Raw genomic sequence first — 16,229 nt, forward strand, 5'->3', positions numbered from 1 at the left:
GTTAAACTATGAAACTCTATGGATAAGTTTTGCTTTTAGTCCACAAGCGAAACTACCATTTTCTTCATCTTTTTTTAATGATACCTATTCTCAATTGATTTTAGCCCCATCTTAGCCATTCTTCTGGAAATACCACTTCCAGGTCCTGTCTTCTTTCCTGGATTTTGGGGTTGGGTTCCTGGCAGATATTGATCACTGATCACTCAGCTTACCAATAAGGAGTTCAGGTCTGGTCAGCATGGTGTTTGAGAAACCTCCAAAGTGCAGGTGTCCTGCTTCTCTTCAAATAAACAGGTCCCTCCTCAGTCCAACACAGATTTGCTGTTGGAGCATGCATGAAAATACAAATCCTTAAATCTGATCACTTGTGCCCCATGATTGATGGAGCAAAGGATTGAGGGGGAGGTGTTTGGAGCCCTCTCAACAAACCAAGGAAAGTAGCATCTGTTACCTTGATGGAGTCTAATCTCAGCTCACAAAACTTTTCCCACCTGAATATGAAGATATGGTGAAGGTGGAAAGGACAAAACAGAGATTTGGGCTAAGGACCGATTCATAGCATCTGCTACATCTTACCCCAGGAATTCCAAACCTTGCCTACGTACTGAAAAACCTACAGTATGTGTGTTCCATCCCAGACCAATTACGTCAGAATATCTATCCAGAGTTACACATATTCTTTAAATAGATAGATGATATCAAAATTTGAAATTAAGACTTAGAGGCACTCTCCTATGGGGGACATACCTGAGTTAAAGTACATTTTTGGAGTGTGGTGACACATTTACCAAGTTGAGAATGGGGGATTGATAATATTTTAAGGGATTACATTGGAACGGTTAGCCCAGCCTAGGAAGAATGAACTGGAGACAAGAACGGTACCCACCTGATAGACGGTTTGAGGCTGATACATAGATAGATAGTGGAGATGAAGTAGAGAAAAATTTTGGGGAGCTCCTTTTTAATGCGTTAACCCCTGTGGGTGTGAATAGTGGAAGTGAGGAATACAGAGGGGAGAAATCTAGATTGATTGCGTATTTCTTTCTTGAGGACCTGGTGTATCCATTAAGTCATTCTCCTAGACGAAGCCCTCTGTCTCTCTCGTCACTAAAGGAAAGAAAGATTTAGGAAGTGGAAATGGATTCAGCTGGGCATAAAATATATGTGGGATACAGACTGGGATACAGATCTGGAAATTAGGGGAAATCTGGAATAGAGAGATCTAGTCGTCATTTTGTAAAACGATGATCGTTAACTCTCCAGGCGTTGACGGGGTCACTTAATTTCCACGTAAAGATGGAGCAGCAAAGACCTTATGGTTACCGTGCAAGGGAACACCAGTATTTAAGCGATGGGCGGAGGCAGATAATTAAACTAAACTTGTAGATGGCTTACATCTTGGGCACCAAGGTCATCTTGTGATTTAAACACATATACTCAAAAATGATTCAATCTCATAGGAAAAAGGTAGGGAAAGATTTGATTTTAAAATGACTTGATGGCTAACTCAGAATTGTATTGTCTCCCTTTTCTTTGTGTTCAGGTATGTGGATGACCAAAGAGAGAACTCCCAACGCGGCTGCACTCTCTTCTCTGTGAGTAATCGAATCTCTACAGTGATTAAACATCCTCATGACATATGTGTTTCTCTGAGCTTTAGCATAAAGAACATAAGCTGATTTATAAAGCCTCCTTACAACCACAACCCAGAACCAACTGTTAGTAACACTGGAGTGAAAGCCAGAATATAAGCATTCTCAAAACCAGATCTCTCCCTGGCGAAGTTTGAAATTCTCCAGGAGCCCAGGACTTGGACGAGTGCTGGGGAAAGAACAAGGGGTGGGGTTGGAGGGTCCCAGATGAAGCGTTGTTTTTATGATGGTTTACTGTAAAAAATGAGGGCAGTAGAAAGCTCTTTGAGATAGTTTTTCCAAACTGGTTAGTTATAGGACACTCTTGTCTTTACAAGAGTGATCATTGAAAATATATTTTAATTACTGATTAAGACTCCTACAATGTTCACTCATTCATTGAATAAATATTTTAGCATTCCTTCAATGCACCTACATCTGAACTAAATGTAGACTGGAGAAAAGTGGCTAAAATATATACTTGTCATTCAAGACCTTATCTAATATTGGAATGTTTCAACTTTCACACTAATTTACAAAATAATTTTTATTCTGTTCCTTAGGAATTATTTATACTGAAATTAAAACGCAGCTATTTCTTACTTTTACACTAATACATATTTATAATCTTTTATTCACTATTCTTTATCATGAATTTATTTAAGAGTACAGATGAATAAATTATGTGTATCAATTGATCTAGTATTCAAACTCTAAAATTAAACAAGAGCAGATCAATTAGAATTCATCTCTCTTTCCTTTTAGTATTCCATTTTATGTTGTTTTTTGTTGTATTTTTCTTTGACAGACTTGATTTTTTTTTTTTAAACTATAAATAAAGAATGCTTTTTTGGGGGTTTCTCTGGTGGCGCAGTGGTTGAGAGTCCGCCTGCCAATGCAGGCGACACGGGTTCGTGCCCCGGTCCGGGAGGATCCCACATGCCGCGGAGCGGCTGGACCCGTGAGCCATGGCCTCTGGGCCTGCGTGTCCGGAGACTGTGCTCCGCAGCAGGAGAGGCCGCAGCAGTGAGAGGCCTGCGTACCACACACACAAAAAAACCTTTTTCTAAAAAATTTACATTATTCAAATACATATAAAAATAAGCATTAAAAATACCTCTTATAATCTCTAAATCCAGCAATTTTTATTAAATGTGGACGTGTACTCTTTGCACAGATTTTCCCTACTTGTATCCATATAGTAAACTCTATTTTCCTTTCCAAAAGTAATTATAATGTACATATAAACTGGCATTCTTTTAAAAGTATCATGGACAATCCCTCATGTCATTAAGTGTTTTTCTATATAAGTTCTATATAAGTTCATATTATCATGTATGCTACCTATTTTCCTTTAGAATGTTTAGAACATTTCCTTCCTTGCTGCTCTCACAAATAATGCTGAATGAAATTGCTGTATATGTGTCCTTATTTAAATACATTACTGTTTTCTTAGACTAGGGGGAGTGCTGGGTTAGAAAGTATAGTCAGTTGAACAATGTCCCCCACAGCTTGGTGTTCAGTTGGAATCTCACAATGTGACCTTATTTGGAAGTAGGTCTCTGCAGATGTGATTAAGTTAGGGACCTCAAGATCGGATCATGGTGGACTTAGGGTGACTGTAAGCCCAGTGACTCGTGTCCTGGCTAATAGAAAAGAAGCCACAGAGAGACAGGGAAGAGGCCGTGTGAAAACAGAGGCAGAGATTGGAGAGATGCTGCCACAAGCCAAGGAATGCCTGGAGACCCAGGAGCTGGAAACATCCAGGAAATACTCTCGCTGGAGCCTTCAGAGGACTCCCGGCCCTGCCAGACCTTGATTTTGGACTTCCATCTTTCAGAATTGCGAAAGAATAAAGTTCTGTTGTCTTTAGCCACTGAGTGTTTGGTAAGTAGTCACAACACCCACAGAAAACTAACACAGAGAGTAAGATCCCCGCTTAGATTTTTTAGTTATATGCCTGCCATGTTCTCAGAAAAATTTCACCTGTTTATTTCGGCTTCTCTGCTGTGATTAAAAACTATTGTTTATCAGTCAACTGAAAAAGTGAGTTTGGTTCAGGAATAAAGCTTTCACCTCTGTGTGTTTGGGTCTAGCTAGGGATGGATACTAGAATTCTAATGGATATTAGGTCATAGACCACAACCCTAAAATAGTCACTGAATTATTTTTTAAATCTTATACTTTGGGGATAGGTGAGTGGATACATACATTATAAAATATCTGCCTATATCAATACCTAAATTAATATATCAATACCTAAATAATATAATAGATGAAATAAAAAGAACCTGCCCTCCAGAATTGTCCTTCCAATTGGGGAAGAAAAGAAAAAAAGACACAAAAAGCTATACTATGCTCCTTTCATGACTTTAAATACTACCTCTTTATGCTCCTGATGCCCAAATTTATATCTCTAGCCCAAACTTCTTTTATCAACTCTACATCCATAGATCCAACATGTACCTGGCATCTCACTAGCCTCATAAACATCTTAAACGCAACATAATGTAAACTGAACTCATGCTTTCCCCCAAAACCATTTCTATTACAACCATCACTCTCTGTTGAAGACAATACACTCCTTCCAGTTGGCTTAGACCAAAGGCAAACCTTAGAGTCACGTTTTATCCTTCTCTGCCTTTCTACGTTAACCTCTAGAATATATTGCTGTCTCTAGTATCTAAGTATGTGCAAAGTGTGACCACTTAGCTCCACCTCTGCCTCTGAGACAATTGTTCAGGCCACCATCCACCTTTGGCCCAGGGAATTGCTATAGTCTGCTAACTGATCTCACGTCTACATCTGTCATCTTTACTTCAGACTCAGTATAACAGTGAAATTGGTGCTTTTAAATATGTAAGTTAAATCATGTTTGATGATCTTGACTGCAAACTCTCCCTTGGCTTCCCATTTTTCTCAGTAAAAGCCAAAGTTCTTACAATGGCACAGCCCTTTATAATGAATGTGATTCCCCTTATCTTTCCAAATTAGGTTGTAATTTTTTCACCTCATCAATCCTGCTCAAACATCACTGGTCACCTTTTTGTGTCTTGCGCACATGTGTCAAATCCAGTCTTAGGGCATTTGCACTAGCTGTCTTATCTGCCTGGAATATTCTTTCATTACCAATTTCAAGATTTTTCTCAAGGGTCTAGCTTTTAGTGAGGGCTAACACGATTCATGGTAATACCGAAATCTGCTTCCTACCCCTTGTACAACTCAAGTCCGCTCACTTTGTTATTTTTTTTAATGGCATGTATTACTTTATAATATTTGTGTGTCATGCTTTTGGCTTAATTGTCTGTATCCCCTGATATAATCGAAGCTTAGCCATAGCAATGTTTTTTCTTTTTCTTTTATCTTTTTCTAACATGTACCAAGTGTCCAGAATAGCATCTGGAGCATTGTTTTCTCTGAATAAATATTTGTTGAGATAACAGAATAAATCCATGCTTCAGCAGTTACGTGGTAAACTAGGACAAGGATGCAAAACTCAGGCAATCCATTCTTCCAGTGCCTCAGGCCAAGAGCTTTACAATGATGCTTTATATTATTATAAACACAAGGGAACTTTAAAAATAAATTCAAATATCTGTGTTCCACCCCAGACCAACTGACTCTGAATCTCTGGCTGTGGGCTACAAGCATGGGTGTTCTCGAGAAATCCAGGAGTGACTTTCAAATGTGCCTTGTAGGTCCATGGGGACTAAAACCCACTCTTGTCTGCCGTTCCCTAAGCCTCAAGAATTCAGGGGAAAGTGGTCAATCACTTCAGCAGGGTAAGGATGATCCCTCAACCCCAACTGGTTAAGACTGGTGCCCTAATGTGCCCACAGCCACTAGGTTTCTGGTCCTCACTTAAAGCTGAAGAAAGTGTTTTTTTTTTTTTAATTTCTCTTCTTCCTAGAAGGCACTTTGAATCTGTGAGTCTCACCTCTAGGTTCACTCTTTCAAAATTCTCTCATCCCAATCATCTCCCAGCTTGAACAACACCAAAGAAAGATGTTTTTCCTCAGGGAAATGTTTGAGATTTGAATATATGTGCTAACGGGTACCCACACATGGACTTGGCATGGCCCTGCATTTTATCCACACAATTTACTCTGAATGTTTTCTATTTCTTGACGTAATGGAGATAAGAAAAACACACAAATGCCAGTTAACTACTTGGGTTTACTAAAACACTCTCCAAGTTTTCCTCTTAGACTTGCTAAAGCTCCTGGTTTCTCTCAGCTTTTCCTGGCCTCCCACTTCAACCTTCCTTCCCCCCATGACCTGAGTAGCACAAGGTTCCAAGAAATTATATATTCAGATGTGACAAGCTATGATTTATTTAACTAATTCTCTATTAGGAGGTATTTATGCAAAACATCCTTTATTACTATATCTTTGCTCACATCCCTAGTGATTCTTCTAGGCACACCTTTGGATTTGGCATGGCTGGGCCAAAGGGTACACTGTCTTTAAGACTTTTGATATGTTTGTGAGGCTGGGGACAGTACAAACCATATTTAAGTTCACAGGACAGCTAGTAGGAAGGACAGCAAATTACAACGTAGGACAGGACAGGAGCATCCCTCATCTGGGATACTGGCCCCAGAGCCGTAACAACAACCCCTGTCCCCCGGAATGAAGGAAACTGGCTGATCAGATGTAGTGTGTTATAAAAGCTTGAACACAAAGCAAAGCAGGTGCTGGCTTACTTTCTCAAACATACCTGCACATGTGCATGCACACGTGTACACATGCACACGTACATATGCGCACACAGACATGCACCCCCAAACGCATTACACTCAAGCTTTCACTTTAGCAGGAGGAACTGCTCTTTAAGACACCGTATAGCCTTGAAATCATCAGAACTGATTGTGTGATCATTTCTGGGAAAGCAGAACTCTTGTTGAATGAAATGCATGCCTTTGTCTCATACCTTTTAGATCCCGCACATAAATGCCATTTGAGAGGCTTTCATTTCTGTGGTGGACAAGCTCGAGAGATGCGTCAGCCTGAAAATCAAAGGTAATAAGACAGTTTCAGAATATTCAGAGTCAAATGCTCTCAGTCATGAATTGGGTACCTTTTGCTATGGAACAACAACAGAACTCGACAAATACCTTTCTGACTCAATTTTTTTTTAATTGTACTGTCCTAGCACACGAATCAGAGAGATAAGGCACCGTCACTGCTCTGCTAGTACAGAGAAGCTGGGGCGAGTCTAAGGAAACTCAGGGCCATCCACACACCTCAGCCTTCACAGGGGATCAGGGCACGGAGACCTCCTTGTTACCTTACCACTGACCAGCTGTGTTAAATGGTTCTCTGCCTTTAGCCATAGCTTTGCTGCAAACCATGAGCATGTCACTTTGGAGCCTGATGCTCTAAACTTGGATAATCAAGTCAGGAAGAGGGTTTCTTCCACAAACTCTCTGTGCAGCAGGATGAAGTATCTAAGTCAGAGTAAGTCATGGGCATGTAAATGCTTTGGAGAAAGACACATACTGTACTGGAATACTTTTAAAATAATTGAACATGAGAACACAGTGAACTAATAAAAAAGATGTAAAATACGTGGGCATTCATGCCGTCTTATATAAAAGGACCGCTCTGGCCTGCCAATGTCAGAGCATCGCATTAGTCAATCAATTATTAAACTGATTTAGTTATGGCAGCACTTCATAATGACTATAAACATTTTAATATTTGAAGACATATATTGCAGAGTCATTCCATAGAATTTCCAAAGCCTTTGATTGGAGTGGGAGATGAGGGGTGGAACTCCATCTTCTTGTTATCTTTTTTTTCATAAATCTTAGCATATTAGTTTGTCTGTGATCTTAAATTTTGGGTTTTTTAAAGCAGAGTGAGGACATATAGGATTTTGAAGAAATATGAGTGCAGATCCATATTAAACTTAGGATTTTTCTCCAACCTCTAGAGTTACCTTGCTTACACATCTTTGAACAGTGGTCTTCCTTCCCTCCCTCCCTCCCTCCCTCCCTTTCTAGGGCTTTCTGCTCTCAGATGGTGGCGTAGTCTCCAGGTCACAGAGCTGTGGGTGAACCCAAGAGCTCGTGAACTGCACTGAAAATTCCAGGAAGAGTAAAAACCTCTCTCCTGACCATTCTGCAGACATTGGCTCCACGCCTGCCACTCATTGGGTACAAACAATGCGTATGATGATTGTTTTGGGACTGGATTAAGAGAAAGTGGCCCAGTGACCCCAAGCTCCAGGCCCATCTGGAGGGCATCTCCACATCCTGTTAGTCCTTTGAGTCCACGAGATGCATAAATCTCTTGCCTGTATCATTTTCCAAATCTTCTAAACCAAATGCAATAAGGAGGGAAAGACCTTCTTAACAAAATAGCTGCATATATATTTGTTTCCAGTATCTGTCTGATAAAGTCTTCACTTGGTTTTCACTCAGTCGATAGACAAGTGGTTGCCCCTGTTTTCTGTCCATCAGTCACCACAGCAACAAGTGCGAGTGCAGAGTTAGAGAAGCTTCGCAAAAAAGCTCAGGCCTTGGGCTGGTGCTGCCACTGTCTCTGAGCTGAAGGAAGAGAAAGCCCTGGCCGGTGGGAGTTAGGGATTGGATCTCGGCACGTGGCCAGGAAAACCCCGGGGCCTCTATCCTGTTCCTAGCTCTGCAGTTTAGTGCTCCGTGGCCTTAAGCATACTAGTTAATGATGCTAATCTTAGCATCCTCTGCTGTTTCTTACCCAGACACGTTGAGGCTTCTTAGGAAATGGTTCAAGGTCTCTGGTTTTGCCAATAAGTACCTCAGGACAAACACAAATCTCTACCAAGTAGCAAAAAGCTTTCTCTCTTTTGAGTAGTCACAAGACGGAATGCTTTGAAATGCAAACTTTTCAGTAGGGAGGGTTTCTTATCCTCTACACTCAGGTAAGATTTCTATTGGATCTATCTCTTTCCCCTCCCTATGGACCAGTCTGCGGAAGGGATGCTTGCAGGGTTAGGGAGACAAGTAAAATTAAGGGAGTGGGAAATATATGTATTTTTGCCCTGTAAGAATTTTCTGGAGGAGCTCTGCTCCAGAGACCACTGTGCAGACTCACAAGCTGCTGCCAACCTCCACCTTCTACCAAACCAAACTCGAGAGTCTAGTTAAATGCCCAGCGAACAGTAAAGGATAAAATGTTAGAACTCGATAGGGAAAGCAGACGTCGTTTAATCCGATCTCTTTATTTCGCAGAGAAGAAAGCCAGGGTCCCGACGTGGACTACCATTTTCCAAAATTCCCTTTGTGTGGCCCCGAAAAGCAGTTTCCTGGGGTTGTTCATTATGATCCTGAAGAAGGTCTGCACGTTTCCATGTTGAAGTGAAGAAGCAATGTCTTCCTCCTACTTCTCCCTCTTCCTCTCAGAACCAGGGTTTTCTGAAAGCCTCTTCATCTTACAGAAGAAGTTCTCTGAGTGACTACTCTGAGGCGAGAAGGAGAGCGAGGGTGGGAAACAGGGTTGTGTGGTGTGACAAATCCATAGAACACAAATCATCGTGAAGACGAAGTCCTCTTCAAAAGGTCAAGGCTTTTGCATTCAGAAGGCTTCCAGTGATGCGTCAGGGAGAAATTTGCTAGAAAATTGTTAACATAACACACTTGTTCAGAAGAGGCCGATGTGTTCATATTAATGCTTCTCTCTCTCCAAGCTGACATTGCGGTACATGTAATCCCATTAGTTCTTACTGCTACCCTTTCAGGCTGTTTGCAGGTGTTTTATCTATTTAGCAAAATAGGACATTGAAAATTAGGAAGGTAAATAACGTAGAGATTTCAAATTCAGAATATTTATATCTTTCCTTAGTAGTGAAGAAAAGAGTCTCAAAAGCCAAGACTCTAAATACCAGCTGGCAGAGCTGGAGTCTGGGGACTTGTGCCCTGGACCTCAGAAGGCACACTTGATCTGACTTCCTCTTGGCCGTGGATTTAGAGGTCCCCTTGTATCCGCATTTCCTGTGTAGTTCTTTGAAACGTGGAGTATAGGTAAGCTAGGTCAGAACACAAAATCTGGTCTGGAAACCATGATTCATAAAACTATCCCTTTGAACTCACCCTAATTGCTGAGATCTCAGGGTACTGTCAAACTGGAAAATCAACAACAAAAAGGATATGTGGGAAGCATATATATGAGAAGACACACCTCTAAGACTCGAGTAGTACAGTCTTCAAGGAATGAGGAAATCACCTGAACTTCAGGTCCCAGGATGAGTCAATCCCTGACTAGCTGCCTTTCAAACCTCTTACCTGGAGCAGGGCCACAGCAACAAGGTCTTTGGCTGCCAGACATTTCCTTGCTGTGTGTTATGGACTGTACGTGACTGCCTCAAATTTGTATGGTGCAGCCCTAACCCCCAGAGGGGAGGGATAGGGCCTTTGGAAGTTAATTAGGCTAAATGAGGTCATGAGGACGGAGACCTTGGGATGCGATTAGTGTCCTTATGAGAAGAGACACCAGGGCTCTCTCCCTGCCAGGTGTGAGCACTGTGAAGACGGCCACCTGCAAGCCAGGGGCAGATCTCTCCCCAGAACTCCACAATGCTGCTCCCTGATCGTGGACTTGTGGGCTCCAGGACTGTGAGACATAAGTGTGTGTTGCTTAAGCCGGCCAGTCCATGGCATTTTGTTACAGCCACCCAAGCTGAACAAGACACCATGCCTTGGTCTCCAAGGTCTATGCCTAATGTTTTCTGTGTCATTGGACTACAGCAGTTGTGGCCACAACTCATTGCAACACAGGTCACCTCAAAGCCCTTTGCGGTGTTTGCCAAAGTAAATCGTTTACTTAAATATGCTGCTTTGGTGTCTTTCTCTAGGTTTTATACTAGGCTGTCTTAGCCCATAGGAGCTGAGAGACTCCTCAGGAGATGGTCAAGCTGCCTGAACCTCCCTTGAGTTTCCCTTGAGAGGTACAGGGTGAGGAATCATGATGGAATGACCCCCAAGGCTTCTTCACCCCAGACCAGCTTCTGTCAATATATTCTTTTGACACTTAGGGTAAAGTTTTTTACAGAGTGAAAGAGGAATAGATTTTATGTTTCAAAGTCCCTTCAGAAAGATTTTATCCCCATTATCAAGAAAGGGAAAAATGGGCTCAGTCATTCAAGAGCTTTTCTTAAAAAGGGAGGGATGTGCAAAGGCTCATCTTCCTCTTGGGCTCTGTGGGAAGGTAATCCATTTTAGATCAATAGCTATTGGTTCATGATTAGCCATTGGTATTCCTCATTAAAACAAAATTAGACTGTCACCCGGAAAGTAATATTTGAACCATGTTTCAGTTTCCGAGAAACCTACAACAAGGGCAGAATATTAATCAGATTGTGCTTTGGGGAGCTGAAGCTAAAGTTATAAATATTTTCTTTAGATACATTATATAAGACAATTCGGTTACTGATGAGGCGTGAATGCTTCTAATGGCATATTCTATAGGGTGATTTATTTTAATTGTCACTCTGGGACCTGTTATTACACAGTGTTAGGATGGGTCACTGCATTAGAAAATTAAAGCTGATGAAAGGCATTCATTTTTAGCCTGTTTATAAATTCAGACCTTTGGGATAAAGAGATGCTGACTGTACATAAATCCTGCTTGACCATCATTTCACCATTCACTATGTCTGGTGTTAAAGACCGAGCAAGGCAGCCACACAGCTGTGACTGTCGTGCGGGTTTCTGTTCCAGCCACAGCTGCCTCTGGTCAGGATGCAGGGACTGAGACAGGATGAGATTCCACTCGCCTGGAGGATACTGACTTTCTCCTGGCTACTGCCCTGTAGGCTTGACGTTGACTGTCCAGAATAGAACCAGAATTGGAGCAGGGAAGAGAGCCAGCATTTAACAAACTCTAGTATAGGGCATGATTTTACTACTGCTCTCATTTTACTTCTCATGTCCCCTAAGATTGGTAAATGTCTCTATTCTAAAAAGAGAAGTTCAGAGAGATTAAATTGGAGAAGTTTGCACAGGTAATAAAACACAGTGCCAGAAATGATTTAGCTTGTAGTGAATATTCATAAAAACAAGACACTTCTTATTGCTTTATTTTTTTGCCTTTTCACAGTAAATGTTTCATTGCTAGCTGTATAAGAACAGACATAACATTAATAAGACAGGTTCTTATATAACACCTCTACTGTGGCCTTAAATCCTAGATTTAATTTTTTTTCAGTTGGTCAGATAGGGCCTCTGGGCATGTGTAGAAGGTGTAGGGAGATGGAGGGAACAAGAATGACAAAAGACCAGGACTCACGCTGGTGTTTTGAGTGCAACCCTCCAACTCTATAAATCCTTCGAGCTTACACAATAGAAAAAAAAAAAAAAAAAGAAAGAAACACAGATGCATTTTGGAGGTCAGATATGCAGTTAGTCACTCTAATTTTTGCCTAAATGAATCCATCTTTTGTGTGTGCTGAAAAGAGCAAATTGCCTGCAATGTACGTCTAGGCAGTTTCCAAAGCAGAATCAGAAAGTGAGATGCCAAAAATTGTCTTTGCTCTTTACATCATCACCAGATTAAAGAGGAATTGTGTTCATGCAAATGAGGATGCAGGTGCCTGCCACCTGGAGACCACCCAGTCATACCAGTTGGTCTACAAAAACTGTTCCTGGAGTGTCATCAACAATATAAAGCTTCAAAGTTTGAGAAACTAACTCTACAAGGTACAGCTGTTTTAGCTGGGGAGCAAAGGTACCAGCCTGCCAGTCTCTGAATCTGGTCTGTTTTGTTGAGAACCTAATGGGATTTCTCCTCATGGTTCCTTTGGCTTGTACACAGGTATTATGCCATGTTTAGGCAACATATTTTAAATTATACTTAACGGATAAATCTTGAATTGTTCAGTCATTGATTTCTATTAACAAATCTAAATTAAGTTCTAAATTTACCATTGTAGCTCATTATGGTGACAGCAAATGTAAAATTTCATTGTCAATGATCAAAAAACTTAAAAAGTGCAGTCTACTACCTTGCTGTTTTGAGTTTCTGAGCACATGGCAAACATTCAAAATGCTGTCTCCCCTATTTAAATGTTGCTTTATTTCCACATTTAAATGACTAGTTTTGGGACTTACATTACACATGTCACTACTCAGTTACTATTGGAAGTATGGGAGTGTGAAAATTGTGGCCACCAATCTAAGGTTCTCTGGATATTCCTAGTTTTATATGCTGTGTTTACTTCCTAAAATGGTGACTCATTAAAGACTCCACCAGAGATCATCTGCTATTATATTCTTTTGAGTTTTCCTTAAATAAAAACTGTTAAAAGTGGGAGATCTTTTCTAATTAAATTGATAGTAGCAGTAGGAATGTGGTTGTTTGCATTACTGAGTTAAATATGCCATTGTTGGTTTTTTCTAGCAAAGCTAATCAAGAGTTATCTTCTTTCCCAAACTGTCTTTTCCTTCCTAACTTCTCTGTTTCTGTCTCCAGAAAAGCTATTTTCTAGGCCCTCTTGTTCTAAGCTTCTTGTCGTATCTGACAATGTTTTTCTCTTCTGCTTTCCAGCTAAGTCCCCCTAGTACGAGACCTAGTGACCTCCCCTTAAATGTTTTCTTAGATTCATGTTGCTTCCTACATTTCTTCAAATTTAGATCCTTACTATTTTATACCAAGGGTACAATATCTGGGGGCCTCTTAACCCCCAGCTACTCCTGGTCCCCATGCTGCCTGCCCCCTGTTTTTGTTGTCCATCTGCCCTTCTCTTGACTCTCCCCATCAACACCCTAGAATCTGCTTTGGGGTCTTTCCCCGTGGCTCCTATTCTTCAAATACCATATCCCGGATCCACCAGACTTCCTCAGAGCTACTTTTCTCTTGCCTTCCTTGTTGTTTGGATTAGCTTTATATTCTAAGGCTTTATCATACACTCATGAGTGTTTGTATTTCATTTGTATCTGTTCACACTAAGCAAATAATGCACAATTAAATAAGGGGGCAGTTCATTCATCATTTTTATTGTTCCTAGTAAATTCTGACCCCTGCCCAGTGGGAGCTGATAATCTGGGAGATGGACTGGTATATGGAGATTGACAAGTGAGCACTCGACTTGGACACCAGATAGATGTTCAGGATTAAGTGAGAGGTAAGGTGAGGTGTGATAGGAGAACAGGGGAAGATTACTCGGCCAGCACAGGGAAGGCGGGGCTTGGGGTTAACTCATCTCACGATTAGTGTGTGACCTGAATGGAGTCTCAAAATATAGGCATCATCAGTCAGCCTTATGCAATCGCTACCGTCCCCGCCATGCTGGGCTACTTGCTGAACTGAATTGTTTCAGAAGGTTTGAAAGGCAGCAAGCGTTTTGTACAAGTACGCCTCTTTCCTATCTTTTTTTCTCTACATGAATGGGATCACATAAAACTCTATTCTCTGTTTCTCTACAAAGTCTTAGAAACTATTATATTTATTATTTATTACCAATTGCGAATGCTGGTGGCTGCATGATCACCAATTTTAGGCTCGGGTAGATTATATAATCTACTCTGAAGGCCTTAGATGTCTCAATTTTCCCAAGGAAAATAAGATAGATTATTGATACCTGAAAGTTCCTTTGGGACCAAAGATACTACTGAACATGAGCCTAAATGTCATCTAAACTTCCCTGCTCCTATGTGTCCACTCTGTTAGTGCTAACACATTTGTTTATTTGGGGTTATGACTTATGCAGGTTTTAGCGTGAGAAGTCAGTCTTTCTGTTTTTTTCCCAATTAAGGTTGCCAGATTTAGCCAATAAAAATACAGGGTCCTTAGGTAAATCTGAATTTCAGTGAGTGAAATAATGAATACCTCCTTATTATGTCTCAAATATTGCAAAGTGTTAGTTTAAGTACTTGGGACATACCAGTACTAAAAAATATTCTTTATTTATCTAAAATTAAAATTTCTTTGGACTTTCTATGTTTTATCTGGAAACCTTCCTAATTTCTCTTCCTAAGTAACTGGAATTGGATAAAGGCTTTTCATACAATAGTCCAGTACCTGTGAAGCACAATTACGTTCCACTGACACAAGTGACATCAGCCTTCAATGTCTCTTCCCTATTCATCTAGCGATCTTGCCGATAGTCTTTCCACCTCCTTTCTAGGCTGTGGAAGTTACCACAACTCTGGTACACGGGCTGCCCTCTCCTGCTTTTATTCATCTGTTTCAGTTTACTTCTACAACTTGCTTTTTGTGGTTATTTCCTTGTCACAGGTGCTCTTCCAAGTTGTTTCTGCCTCTTTGAAGATGTCATGACCCTGGTCCCTCCTGTCTGTGCTATAATCGCCTCCATCAGAAGATCCCCTCTTTAATTTCCCCTGGAATATCTAAGATCTGCTGATAGAGACACTGCAGCATCCTGTTCTGACTCTCCACCCCATGGCTGTCTATCCTATGGACATCCAACAGATACGTTCCCCTTACCTAAGCCAGGTGAGCAGGGTGAATCCATCACTGTCCTGAGGACCCTGCACAGACGGGTCACCTCGGCACCATCAGCCTGTTTCTCTCCCTCTGCCTGAGCCGCTTCTTCTATTCTGAGGGTCCCTTGACTGAATGGAGAATCTTCACTGAAAACTGGCTCTTCTCAACACTTTTTAAATTTTAAAATAAGAAAAGTATTCTGGTTGAGGGAAGATTTAGACATTCTGAACGAATTTCTAATTGGAAAGATTATAGTTTATATGAGAGAAATATCAACATGTATTTTCAATATTGCAAATGACTGTTTAGAACTTATAATTCAGAATTCCTTCAGGACATCCCCATGGAAATGGAGAGATAGACTTGTCTCATGTAACATTAACTGTGTCTATGTTTATACACCTGAAGTTTCCTTATGAGATTTCTTATAGGCAAGGACCATCATTTAGGGGACTCTTGGACAACCTCACAGATAATTGTGCAACCACAAAAGAGTTGGAAACATTTCTAATATATATATATATATTTTAGGTCTATAGAGTTTTAAAAAGTCATCACTTTAATAATTGGGTTTCTCCCTTCCAAGCTCACCTGTGACGTGTGATCTTCTCTTTTAAAAATAGTTTCCATAGGAGTGGAAAGGTGGGTTATGGACCTGGGAAAAATAGGACTTTTGAGTACTTTTTTCAGTCCTGCCACAAATGGCTAACCACAAATGGGTGACAATGTTCATAATTGTTCTTTGTTTTACTTTGTTCGTCTGCCAAGAGAAACACTTCCTTACTGACCTGCCTTTGTATGTATATTATAAGGATGAAACGGTACAAACAGCATTTTTCATTTAATGAGGCATCATTGTTGTTATTACATATTTCTACTAAGAAGGTTTTATTTCTTTGACAACTTATTTAGGTTCTATATCCAAATTTGGAGTGGATAGAAATGTATCCTTCTTTCCTTCAATTTCTGTATTCAATCACATCATCAGCTCTGTAGAGGTTACTCTCTCCTGTACTAAAAATCACCTTTTGCAAATGTCCTTATGGTCTGTAAAGCATTATTGCAGGTACTAGGTTATAAGATTCATATATCATTTAATTGACAGACAACATATAGTATGGATAAAAGTAAAGGCTGAACTGACATATAGTATGGATTAAAGGCTGAACTGCA

Source organism: Aethalodelphis obliquidens, unplaced genomic scaffold (assembly GCF_003676395.1).
Source record: "Aethalodelphis obliquidens isolate GAN/ISIS:26980383/991018 unplaced genomic scaffold, ASM367639v1 scaffold12, whole genome shotgun sequence".
Classification (NCBI taxonomy): domain Eukaryota; kingdom Metazoa; phylum Chordata; class Mammalia; order Artiodactyla; family Delphinidae; genus Aethalodelphis; species Aethalodelphis obliquidens.